General features: G+C 39.8%; 2 pseudogenes; both read right to left on the reverse strand.

The window, feature by feature from the left end:
- Positions 1-202: 202 nt before the first annotated feature.
- LOC122349060 lies at positions 203-5,464 on the reverse strand (annotated as a pseudogene).
- Positions 5,465-10,511: 5,047 nt separating this feature from the next.
- Positions 10,512-13,337, reverse strand: part of LOC122349071 — a 35,268-nt pseudogene continuing 32,442 nt past the window's right edge.

Consider the following 13,337-nt stretch of genomic DNA (forward strand, 5'->3'; position numbering starts at 1 on the left):
CTTAGAAAACCAGCCATAGTCATACAGCAACAAGGTGTACTCGTTGTCAGCGTTTTTTAGAGCACCTCTGTAACTTCTTAAAGACAGCGACACAACAGCAGAAATGTGTTTTCAGTGTATGAGACAAAATGTTAGTGTGTAATGCGTTTATATACACCTTAAAGGAATACTACGGCCAAAAGATTTAAGCGTGCGTAAAATGATCCATCATCTACAACAATGACGTAGATGAGTTTGTTTCTTCACCTGAATGGATTTGGACAGATTTAGCATCATTTACTCACCGATAGATCCTCTGCAGTGAATGGGTGCCGTCCAAACAGCCGATAAAAACGTCACAATAACCCACAAGTAACCCACGCCACTTCAGTTCACCAACGATCACCTTGTGAAGCAAAAGGCTGTGTTTAAACCGTGTTTATCGTGATTTTTTCATCAGCCGTCTGGACTCTCATTCTGACGGCACCCATTCACTGCAGAGCATCCGCCAGTGAGAAAGTGAAGCTAAATCTTTTCGAACGAAGAAACAAACTTCAAACCCATCCGACTCTACGTCTACGCGTACATTTTCAGCAGTTGTTCATTTTTGGGCAAGCCATTCCTTTAATGTGGCTGAATCAGCTGATAAAAAAAAAAAAAAAAAAAAACAGAAGACGCTTCTCATCCGTTCATGAACAAATGTCATTTTGATGGAGAAGCTTGCCAAAGATATGCGGCCTCCCCAAAATTATATTATGCATTAAGAAAACTAGCCTTATTTTTAGGATGATTCCATTTTCATGTTGATAAATCACGCATATTTCCTTTTCGAAATTCTCATTAACGTAACGCAAAAACGCGCTCATACTGTAATGCAGTAATCAAAATCAACAATTTGCAAAAACAGCAGCATGCGTAGGGTTTTTAACATCACGCAAATGAAAAAAATCGAAGGAAAATTTGCCTAACTGTGATAAAAATAACATCACGACATGCAGTGTTTTCTTTACGCAAAATATAATTTCTTAGTTTCCCTTTGGTTTTGAGGTGAAACTCAGTGCCAGGTTTGCCTTATATTCTGAGGAACAGCGGTTTTGTGAAGTCGGGTGCAGGGGTCTGGGTCCGTGCGAGACGCTCCTCACAGGAGCACAAACTCATCTGTGCTTCCTCTTTTGTTGTTTCTGCTCATTCTGTTGCACGAGAAAATGTTTGCAGGACCGTCCATGGACCCCCCGCTCTGCCCCTCCAGGCCATAGTTCTGTCCCCTGCCCTCTACAAATGTAAAGATGGGATACTTCTCTTTAGAGGACGACAAAGCCTGAAAAAGAACAAAAAATTATATCCATATTTAAAAAAAAAAATATTATAGTATTTATTTCTGCTTTTTAATATTTATGCATTAATTCTGAAATGGCTTATATAATATATATATATATATATATATATATATATATATATATATATATATATATATATATATATATATATATATATATATATATATATATATAGGTATATTTTCAGTGAAAAATTTATTTAATAATTTTAAATTTATTAAATATAAATGTATTTTTTTTTATCTTATTGACTCAAAACAAGACACTCACATCACTGACCGCTGAGCACAAAGACTCAAAGTCTGTCTTAGTCTGAGCGTAGAAGCCGATGGTGCAGCTGGGATCCATACGGCTGAAGTTCATCTTCCTGGGCGAGTTACAGTGAAAGGACTGCAGAGAAACGAGATTCATGCAGCTTCCGTTCCGCACGCGCTCAGAACTTTAAAATGCGAATGCAAGGTTGCTTTCCATCTCACCTCTAGGGAGAAGTTGCCTTGGGTGACGTCCACCACTGGCTGACAGTAGTGAGGGTCTAGATACAATAGCTGCTCGTCTGGAAGACAGAGAGCTGCCAATCAGAGAGCGGACGGGGGCGCGGTAACCAATCAAAACACAGCTCTTAAAGACCACACGCACCTTGAAAGCCAATAAAAACAGGGAATGCTTGGGTTTTCCTCCAATAATTCCTATACAGCATTTTAACTTGAGAATGTTCTAGAAAAAGAGAGGATATTATAAATGCAATATATATATATATATATATATATATATATATATATATATATATATATTTCATCATGCATTTTGTGCTAATTATCAAAAAAATTACAGCGATTCACAATGTATAAAATTTTCTTTAATGTTTTACAAATAATTTTTTAAATATATAACATAATATAATATATAAATGTAGTTTAGTTTTATTACATAAATATGATATGCTGAACTACGATGAAACATTTTCCACATTTTGAAGTTTTTGAACCATTAAAGTAGACATTTTGCTTTTATATAATATGCTTTTCATGCATAGAAAAAAATTGAAATTACTTTTGCATGTTTATTTTGATGCAAACGCCAAAACGGGCGTCCAATACATAATTATTTCAATATTAATAAAGAATTATTACACGTAAGTGCACTGTATTTGTACCTTAACACACTCGATGTAGGAGGGGTTCAGTGATTCTCCTCCCAGTCGCACTGGCACTAGTATAATGACTGATTTCCAGCTCTCGGACAGATCCTGTGTTAGTGGCGGCTCACACAGCCTCATGACGTCTCCTTTATACACTGAAACACACACACAAGCGGAAGCACGAGCTAAGCATCACTTACAAACACGTACGGTTTCAGTTTCACTGAAAAAAAACATCATATGATGCACAACTCATGAGACTGAAGCCTCACCAGTGCAGTCCTGCGCCACGTATACAGCCAGGTCGTGAAACTCAGAGGTTCTGGCCACGGCTTTCCTTGATAAGGAACACGAGACATTAAATCACAAAGGGTCAAAGGTTCAGTTATTAAAAAAGAAGCAATACGATGAGATTCATTTGCTCTCCTCTAACCTCAGCATGTGTGCTACTACGGACGGGCCGTACCAGTCCCCCGCTCTCTTCCCCGACTCCTTTCCCAGCTCTACCAGCTGGTGGACGCCGAAGGGAGCTGAGGGATGGTCACCAAACCAAGACAGCAGCTTTCGGTGCAAAGCCTCCAGCTGAGGCTCACGGCCGGGCGCAGGACAGCGGGCAGGGGTGCTGCCGCCAGAGCTCGGGTCTCTCTGCGAAATGGGACTGGTCCAGGAAGAACTGAAGGACGGAAGAGACATCCCAGCGGGACGGGAGGGCGAGCGGGGCTTTAGCACCTCAAAATCAACATCTGTCAGCAGATGACAATCTGCCCACCTCCAGTCTGAGACACAGAGAGCAGAATGAGTCTATAGAAGTGAAGCACACTACTGTGTATAAGAGAAAATATATATAAACACTTATATTCAGCAAGCATACATTAATTCGATTGATAGTGACAGTAAAGGCATTTATAATGCATTTATAAGATTTCATAAATCAAAGCTTTTTATTTAGTCTTCATATTTATCAGTGTTATTTTTTTTAATTGTATTTTTGAACAAATAAATGCAAATAGGAGAGCTTAAGAGACCAAAAATAATCTCCAACTGTTTGAATCATAGTATATATATATTACATTTCTAAGGAGAAACACTTTAGCATTTCTAAATGCAACTTCCTCCATCAAGTCATTTAAAAGAAAATAAATAAAAGAAAATATAATCTAGATAAATTCGCTTGAGATGAAAAAAAGTGTTAAGAAAATCGATAAAAATTAAACCAGAACAAATATTTGCCAATGGAGACTCTGATCAAAGACTAATTCAAAACCCACTGCCCTTTATTTGTTATCTCTAATGTAAAATCAGTTAATTGTCTTAATTTCTCAGAAAACAGGACTTCATATCTTTATTTTGCTAGTCCAGTATCTTGATTTAAGGTTTAGATATTTGTACTGGAAAACAAAACGAAAATACTTAAATCATTTTTGCACAGCATGCAACGTTCAACTTTATGAATTTAAGGCTTTTTGCTGATTTTGTGGAAGGTTGAATTAAAAACGAATAGTTTATTGTGACTATTCATATTTAATAAAAGCAATAGATTTTTCAGAAGGGATTCAGGTACGAATAAACTCATGGTGCAGAAGCTCAGACCTGGAGGCATGAGGTGCTGCAGTAACCCCCCGCGCCAGCAGCATCTGTCCGCTGCGCAGCATGCATCCCAGCCGCAGTCCGTGGTCAGGCTGGATCCTTCCAGCTGAGGAACTCCCTCCTGTAGGTGAGCCACACACGACACGAACGCCTGCGGAAGCGATCCACCGTCTGCCCCCAAAGAGAAATGCGCGAAGACATTTATTCTCCAGTGATGGGATTTTGACAGAAGTTTAATTCTGCCATTAATTATTAACACTACACATCCACCCTGACACGAAAGACCTTCGTTCATCCTTTGGAACGGAAAGATATTTTTGAATGACCTAAGAGCGCTCTCTGGACCTCTTACAGACTTTATGTGCACAAAAATAACGATTCACCAATCCGTCTCCTCTGTGTCACCTCACAGTGCTGTTTTGGAGAGCATCACATAGGTAAACCAAAAAGATCCGTTACTTGCATTCAGATCAAACATTTTCAATAATGTGATTTTTTTCTGGTATTCTCGTTGCTTTGTACAACTACAGTTGAATCCGTGACGTCACATGCAAGCGTGTAAGGATCCTTACGGTCTATGAAGGGTCAGAGAGCTCTCAGTATGTATCAAAATATCTTATAACGAATATAACGAAGCTCTTACAGGTTCGACATGAGGGTGAGTAATTAATGAAAGAGTTTTCCTTAGCCCTCTAAGCTGACTCACGTGACTCACCTTCAGTGTTGAACAGATACGACTGGCCCAGGAGGATCAGGGGGGAGGTCTTGTTGAAGGTAGTTTTGGATTTAACGGCCCAGCCTGGGAAAACAAAGAGAGCAACTTAAAGAAATGGCTCACTCAAAAATGCATTATTGGCATATTTTACTCACCCACAAGCTTTTCTCGGTGTATATGACTTTCTTCTTTCAGACAAACACAGTCAGAACTTCAAAATAATGGCCACCTGCATTACCAAGCTACATTTATAAAAACCTCTGACTGTGTTCGTCCGAAAGAAGAAAGTCATATACACCTAGGATGAGTAAAATATGCCGTGATTTTCATCTTTGGCTAAACTATTCCTTTAATGAGATACAGTCAGTGATATTTGTTGCATGGTCGCTGTTGAACACGTGCTTACGCATAGGACTTTAAAAATAGCCTGGGAAAAAGGAACCGTTTTTGTCATCATTTGTGTCAGTCATCACGAAGCAGTTAGCAAACAGTAACGAATGCATGAAAGAAAAACTCAACCATATTTGACGTTGTTCCACGCGGACATGAACTTGGCTTTGAGGCGATCCACTTCATCAGGTTCTCCAGAGCCTTCTCTCGGGCTGTCCGCGCCGAGTCGTGGGCGTTAATGGCGTCTGGGCTGTGCTGAGGCTTGTCCTCATGAGCGCCGCTGCCCACTATGTACTGAACGGCGCTGGGAGACACCGTGAGTTCATGGTTCAGGCTCGATACAGCGGCATTACAGAAGAACTTCAGCCTGAAACGGAGACAGAAAGGAAGATATGGTATGAGAGCTTCCTTTATTTCTCTTTAAAACAGCTGCGCTTTTACTGAGCGCCGTGATTCTCAGAACTCAAACCCTTCCCCAGTCCAAAAAAGCATGCGAAGCGCGCAAAGTGTCTCGTTTTCAAAATGAAATCAGATTTCTTAATGATGCCTGTTCTGGATCACGATCAAGTTATATGGAGAAAACAGGTTAGATATTAGAAATGTAAAATGCTGCTACCATATTAGTTATTATAAGTCGACAACGCATATATAATTGTGTATGCTCTTTTCTTAATTTAGATGACCTTTGTGATCATCTAATACTCTGATGTTTAAAAACGTTCATTTATAACACGCCAACTATGCAAATACAAATAAAAATGTAATTAATATTACAAAACCTTTCATTTAAAGACTAATCAATCAAGACTACCGCCCTGATTTCTAGCGATTCAGATTACTGAATATGGATTTTTAAAATCATTGTAGATATTGACTCAAACAAAGCAATTTATTCATCCGTTTTAGTTTTCAATTATTTTAGAACAGATAGTTTAGAGTGGGTTTTGTAAAGAGAAAAGGTTATGAAAGAAGTGTCCTTTTGCTCAGTAAGGCAAAAAAATTACTGTAAAAACAGTATATGTGTGTGTGTGTGTATGTGTGTGTGTGTGAACATGAAAAAATACCAACATCGATATTCACATCAAGCTTAATAACATAGTAGAGTTACCGTACTTTCTGTATCAAAGGAGTCATACAACTTTAATTACTCAGGTAATGTGGCATCAAAATACACACCTTTCAATCTAGAAAACATTCCACCTGTGTGTTATGCAAACAAACAAGCCGTGCGTGTGTGTGTGTGTGTGTGTGTGTGTGTGTGTGAGAAAGCAGCCTGTCACATGAGCTCTGACCGAGGACAGGTGTGGCGGAGTTCAAGCACACATTTCACTGGGAATATTCTGACTTCCCATTTCCTTATTCTCTCAAAGACGTTGGAGTTTACAGTACAGCGAAGGGAAATGAGATCAGCTTACGATGAGACAACATCATTTCCCAATAATTACAAAAGCTGAAAAACTTCCACTTCATTCTAGTATGCTGGACTGCCCAGGGGAAAGTGGATACATGTGAATTTTAGACCATGTGACCAATGAGTGCTCAGCAGAAAAAGTGAACACCCAGGCCATCACAAAGGCTTCTTTCAGAATAGTGTACTACAATACTACATTTATACCAGATTAATGGCAACAGTGGGTGAATTTCAGGTTTGCACAAAATACTAATTTCACGTGTTTCCCACAATGCAGTGCACACCCGTCACGTTCTACTATGAACAACAAATCGTTTTTCCCTGAGGCATTTTACTTGAAGAGAGAAAAACAATAATTAAGCATATTCTATTGACAAAACCATAACTTGCTCAATTCACATGCAATCTCTCGAGGTCACGAGACACGCCGTTGTAGAAAAGACTATTAAGTAAGCTATATAATGTACATATTGCCAATACCGCACTACGCTAGTGTGACATTTTGAACACAGCCTAAGAGGAAAACCCAATTTTGGCTGCCAAATGTGAAATAATGTCATTGTAAGTAAGTCACTCATGGCTGCACGTAGCAATCACCTACTTTTGGTCATATAGCAGCTTTGAATGCCCTCAAAAAAACCCGATTCATATAAAGCAGCCTGATTCTGTGGGTTGCGTGGAATATCTTAGTACGTACTATGAAGACAGATATCACGTTACCAGACACCGACTCTAGTGCACTTCAAAAAGCTAGAGGCCAGCTAGAGGCGTTACCTTCACGTTAGACCCGGCATGTTCGATGTTCCGGTTATTTTCCTACTTCTCCTATAAATAGCGACGTCCAGCGTCGAGCTGCTCTGGATGTCTGGAAAGGACGACGACCGCCGAGGGAAAGCGAGCTCAGGCCTCTTCGGGCGCCGTCATCGCGGCGAGTGTCGATTAAACAGCTGTAGTCGTGAGTTTCTGCGTCTTTGCGATCTTGCGCGGCTCCCAGACTGTCAGCTGATACGAAAAGTGTATAAAACGGCAAGCGATTAAACCAGTATGCAGCCACTTCCTGTTGTCATTGCGGATACACACCCTCGACCCGCCCCCCGAGCGACGCGATTGGTCAGGTTTGACCGTTGCCGTATGATGATTGGACAATCTACACGTACGAGAAACTGTAGTCAATTAATTATAAATTATTTAATTTATTTATTACATGAACATACAAGATTGATATAAATTTTAAAAATATATGGGAATCAAAAGGAAATAAATTATTTCCTTTTTTACTATAAGTTAGTTTTAAGTTTGTATGTCAAGCTTTCTGCAATTACTAGTATAAATAAATAAAAGGTCACGGTAGTGTTGTGCTTTGTTTGCAAGTTTTGCTTGCAGAGAACTTTATTATTTATGATACAAGTATTTGGCTAGTTTTGAATGAACAAAAGCCTGTTCTGAGTTCCGTTAACAAATAATCCATAAACGTGATAAGAGAGGTCAAAAGCTCTGTGACCAAAGTCTACAGCTGTGTTTGCTTGACCAAGATTCTAGCAATACTTTAGCAAACACACAAAAAAATAAACCCCAGCAACTCAAACCATCAGACAAGGGAGTTCAACATTCAAAGTTTGTCTTGATTTACTTTCCGTTTCGTTATTAAGCAAATAAAACGCCTGCAGTTTTATACAATATCTCTTTATTAATTGACTACACACACTGCACCTCAGTAAATGGATCGATTGACATTTGCTGTAAGCAAAGGTGATGTACAGAGCCAAATAAATAGAATAAATTAACAAATTCATGTCCAAAATGCTACATAACAGGTGATACAAGACAGAGATACTCCTATGTGGGACATTCACATCAGAATGGAATATCTTTATGTCTTTATTAACCTCTATGTACAGTATCGTACAGAATTTTGGATAAAACAACAAAAGACGTATAAGAAATTACATGAAATAAAGTGCATTCTCTAAATTTAAATATGGCCACATGAACGCCAAACACGTAAGAATATATTCTGATACAAATGAGTGGTCAGCATACTTATATGCGTGGGTTTTGTTTTTCAGTTCACACTGCAGTGTAAATCGAACAATTCAGAATCAGATAAGATGCAGGGCTTTACAGTACAGATTGTGTGAACATTATAAAACATTAGTCTCGTATTCGACCAGCTGTAACAGTCACATGATATAAAGTGGAAACATTCAGGCCAGTGAATTGTTGGTTGCCTTTAACCACAACCGAGAGTTCATGCACGGGAAAGGGCCGGATGTGACGAGAATGGCAAAAGAAAAAAGAAAATGGAGTGTTGCAAACATAACATCAGATACATTAACACATTCACCCGAAATCTTTACATTATCTTGTGCATATGTTGTCGCTCACTTCTCCATTTCACTGATCCATTTCACTGATTCACGAATAACTCTCTGATATATTCTGTGTTGAGTTTCTGTATACTACAATAAATAAATGCTTTTAATAGATATAAAGAAATCTCACGAACACTGGAACCAGATATGAAACAGCAAAAGATATTTCAGATGACAGATCTGCTTGAGAGACAAACAGCGTCAGAATACATTTACGGAAGGATTAATAGATATCTAAATGTCTAGCCAAAGGCATCATCATGCTACAGTAAATCAATACCTCTGTACGGTACTATGAAATACAAATAAATAAAGCACTCTTGGTCTTGTCAACGATTGCAACTCCTACTGTTATTACCATGTAAATATAGTTTAAATTATCACCAGATGGCAGCATAACTCCATCTATCCCTGCCACGCCTCAAATCAGTCATCATAATATATATTTGTATTATACTTAGCAATATACTCATATGCATATTTATGCAATATGCTTATACACAGCATAAAATAAAAAGTTCAATATGTTCAACAAAAGACTAAAAAATTTCGTTTTGTGAGCCTTTTATAAGCGCAAACCTTTTCAGTCAATTTATTATTTGTTTACATATTTATTAACTTGTTAATACTGAGACAAGTACAATTTATACGATTTAGTTTATTACTATATTTATACCATTTCTTTACTATGTTTTACTACTAATACCATAGATAAACTATGGTTACTGCAGTAAAACCACTGTTCACCTTCACAGCCGTTTCCTGGCAAAAAATCCAAACGCTGCAAAAAAGCATCGGTCGCACCCCTACAAACGTTTGTTTTGCATATGCTTAAGTTAAAACAGTTACTTTAGAAAGAAATGTTAGTGATATTTTCATTGCATGTTAGTGAGCAACATTCAGAGCACACAAAGAAACGCCAACAGACGGCAGGCTACGCCGGCTCCAAGTTGCCAAGACAACAGTGACATTTACTGATGCTTGAGTAACTATAGAATATATTTACCATACAATCCTGCTTCACTCATAAATGTGCTGATCCAGCAATCTCTGTAATCAAGACCTGTGTTACGTGAAGGATGCCATCTTAAATTGTTGATACGTTTTCAAAATTGTTTATGAGCTCACATTTTTATAGTCACTACTCCACTGCAAAAATGCGTAGATGTTCAAAACCTTAACCGCTTCTCTCATATTACTGATTTGCAAAATGCATTAGCACTCATTTCAATACAAAGCTACTTTTCAATAGCTGTCAGTGCTCTCTTTGCAGCCAGATGGTGTAGTTATGACATCTACCAGCAGGGGGTAACCGGGGGCATGCTAACCAGCAAAACCTTGTCCTCTTGCTATTGCAAAGTACCTTGGATTAACTATTATCCAGGTAATAAATATGAGACTTCAGCGCTAGAGTCACAGTGAGGTCAATGATCACTTTTAAAGAGTATTCAAGAGCATAAAAGAGAGTAAAAGTCTGTGTCAAGAGCTATGGATAACACTGACCTACTTGTGAGTATGAATCAAATCTGCCTGTAAACTTATTTACAGAGACACTGTAAGGCTAGAAGCATATTCTTTGGCAAGTATGCAAACATAGAGGTGCCTGCTTGCCAATACATACTAAGGAACTATCTTCTATAGTAAGATCAGTGGTTGTCTTGGAGGAACAACATTCTCTTTTCAATTTAGTTAGTTTGATTTGAGAATTAATGGCAAAATTGATTTTATTAGTCGTTTAAGTTTTAGGCGTTCCTCATTTAAAAGTGGGCACTTGAATGCACCAGCATGACACAAAAGGCCTATGCGATCGACATAATGTCAATAGTTTCGACAGTCTTAATTCAGTATGATGAGAGATTTGGTTAAGATTGAATTTGATTGAATCTGTGGTTTAGCCAGAGTCGTCCTCATAGCTTTAATTTTGCCATTTATTGTGATAGGGCAGTAAGTTTGGGGGTTTTGGGAAAGGTCCACAAGGTGGGATTCAAACTTGGGATACTCAAAGCACAACAGCAATTAAAGCGGTATGCTAAAGCGGTATGTGCTAACTACTAATGTATATATGCTAAACCTGATTAGATACTCCTGAATCTTGTAACGAGCCAAAAAATATAGCAATGGAAGCAATGTGTCCTTGACTGTGTATGCTAAAAACATGATAAGATGTTACCTTGAGCAAATTCTTTTGTTTTTCTGTTTAGGGAAATTATGTGGTTGGTCACCTTAGAAAAAGTAGGAACATTGTTTTGGTGTTCACAGTATTCAGCATTGTTTGATCTGTTAAAGCACTTTGCACTTGTCGATTTTTTTACCTTGTTGCACAAGCACCACGAAACATGCATCCATTCACCACCTCCGCACTCAAAAACACCCAACGCACATTCTAATATAATACATCTATACTTTTTTCTGCCGCACTTTTTCTCTGCACGTACAATAAATAACAGCCTTTAAAATAACCTTGAAGTTGTTGTCCTTTGTTCAGTGTAATATGATTGAGTCTTTTTTTCACTGGCTGGAATGTCCCTAAATTTCTAAGTGCTTGAAAACATTTAATTCCACTAAACCCTCAATAAAGGCAATTAATTTTCAAACTAGCACACGATCAAGAGCCATTCTTAGGTGTAATGACAGTCTTCACCTGTGGGGAGCTGCTAGTAGGACTCTGACCAACTCCTTTGGAAGTTGGTGCACTCCCAGAAGCAGGATCAGGTCTTCCTGGTGCACATGGCTGAGTGACCTCCAAAGATTTGGTTGTATCTTTGGCCTTGGGCCCCTCCTGAGTTCCAGGCCCTAAAGATTTCCCTGTGCTTGCCAAATGTGTAGCAAAACCAGATTTTTCACCAGGAGACTGAAGTTGAGTTTTGGACAGATCAGGAGGCACTCCAGTTGGAGAAGGAGTGGGGGATGGAGAGTGTTCCTCAACAACCTCCAAGAGATATTTGTCTTCCCAATCCAATGTTCCCCGGTAGCAGCTGACCGGAGCTAAGCCCTTGTCCTGCCTAAGTTTTCCCAAAGCAGAGCACTGCGTCTGGGGTGGGTGAGATGGGACAACCCCTTTGGATGGAGCAGTCCTTGCCCTGACATCTAAAGTTCTGGTGTGGGAATCTAAAACACTCTTTTTGAGAGACTCTCCATCACCTAGTCCCTTACTTGCTTTGGTTACCTCTGTGCTTGCTGTTTTCCCAGGAGCACTGCATGGCATACTTGTCTTGACTGAAGCTGAATTCTTCCCAAAATCTGGTTTTACCTCTTTCTTCCCAGTATCCTTTTCCCTAACCTCTCTGACAAGTCTTTGCTGATAACACCTGATGCACTTGCAGAGCATGAAGGCTTAGTGGTTCCTATTGCCTGAATTTGGGCAACTTTTGTAAGACTTCCTTGGTCATCCTTTACCGCTTCTTTGATGAAACTTGGATCTGTTTTTTTGGCAGAGGGGGGAGACGCTGTGGTTAGGGGGCGAAGGAATGGCGGTGACTACACTAGGCTTGGACTCTGATGCTACCGGAGAAGACTTGGTCAATGTAGGCTGCCAAGTCTGAAGCTTGGCTTGACAACTTTCCTGTAGAGTGGAAGAAGGCTGCTGAGATGCTTCAACACTTGGAGATTTCTTACTTCCAAGTGGAGTAATCACACTGGATAGGAGTGTTTCTTTGACCGCCCCTGGTTTAAGTGCACTAGCCTGACTTGGTTCACCAATCCTCTCCTTGTCTCGATCCCTTTCTCTTCCGGCAAGCAAAGCATCTCTACTCAAAGGTGACTCCTGTCTGCCTAGTTTCCTGACCGGCTTCAGAACGCCTGTTTCAGGTGGTGATGGGGTCGGTTGGGTGGGTGAAGGAGAAGTTGTTGGGGCAGATGCCAGATTCTCACCCTCAATTTCCACTAAGCTCTGGAGGCCAAGCTCACAGTGGAAACCATCCTTCACGATAATCGAATGTCCGACCTCCAAACTGTGCTTCCTCATCACCCCTATCCCACCTTTCTTCTCGGATGAAGACGAAAGTGGTGACCCAAGTTTCTCTGCTGACTGCACTCTTTTGAGTAGTGGTGATCTGGGTGGCTCAGCACTCTTGGGTCTAGGCCTTATGATTGGTGGGGATGAGTGTAGTTTAGCAGGAAAGGTCTGGGTGGTGTTGGAACTTCCGACTGTGTGCCCAGGCAAAGGAGGTGGTGAGGACTGAGTTGGAGATGGTGTATGAGCCAATGGTGACAAAGGAATGTTGCCTGCTGACTTGCAGCGGGCTGAACGGTATTGACGGTGTAGTTTGGGGGAAAGTCCATGCAGGGAGCTTGGTCTCATATGCTGGGTTGTCGCGGGGGAATTTGGTGTACTGGAGGCAGGAGAACTGCTCTGGGAGGAGGCACCTGGGTCAAGAATATGAATGAATGTGTCAATTAAACTTTTGGA

The sequence above is a fragment of the Puntigrus tetrazona genome, chromosome 1 (genome assembly GCF_018831695.1).
Source record: "Puntigrus tetrazona isolate hp1 chromosome 1, ASM1883169v1, whole genome shotgun sequence".
Lineage (NCBI taxonomy): Eukaryota > Metazoa > Chordata > Actinopteri > Cypriniformes > Cyprinidae > Puntigrus > Puntigrus tetrazona.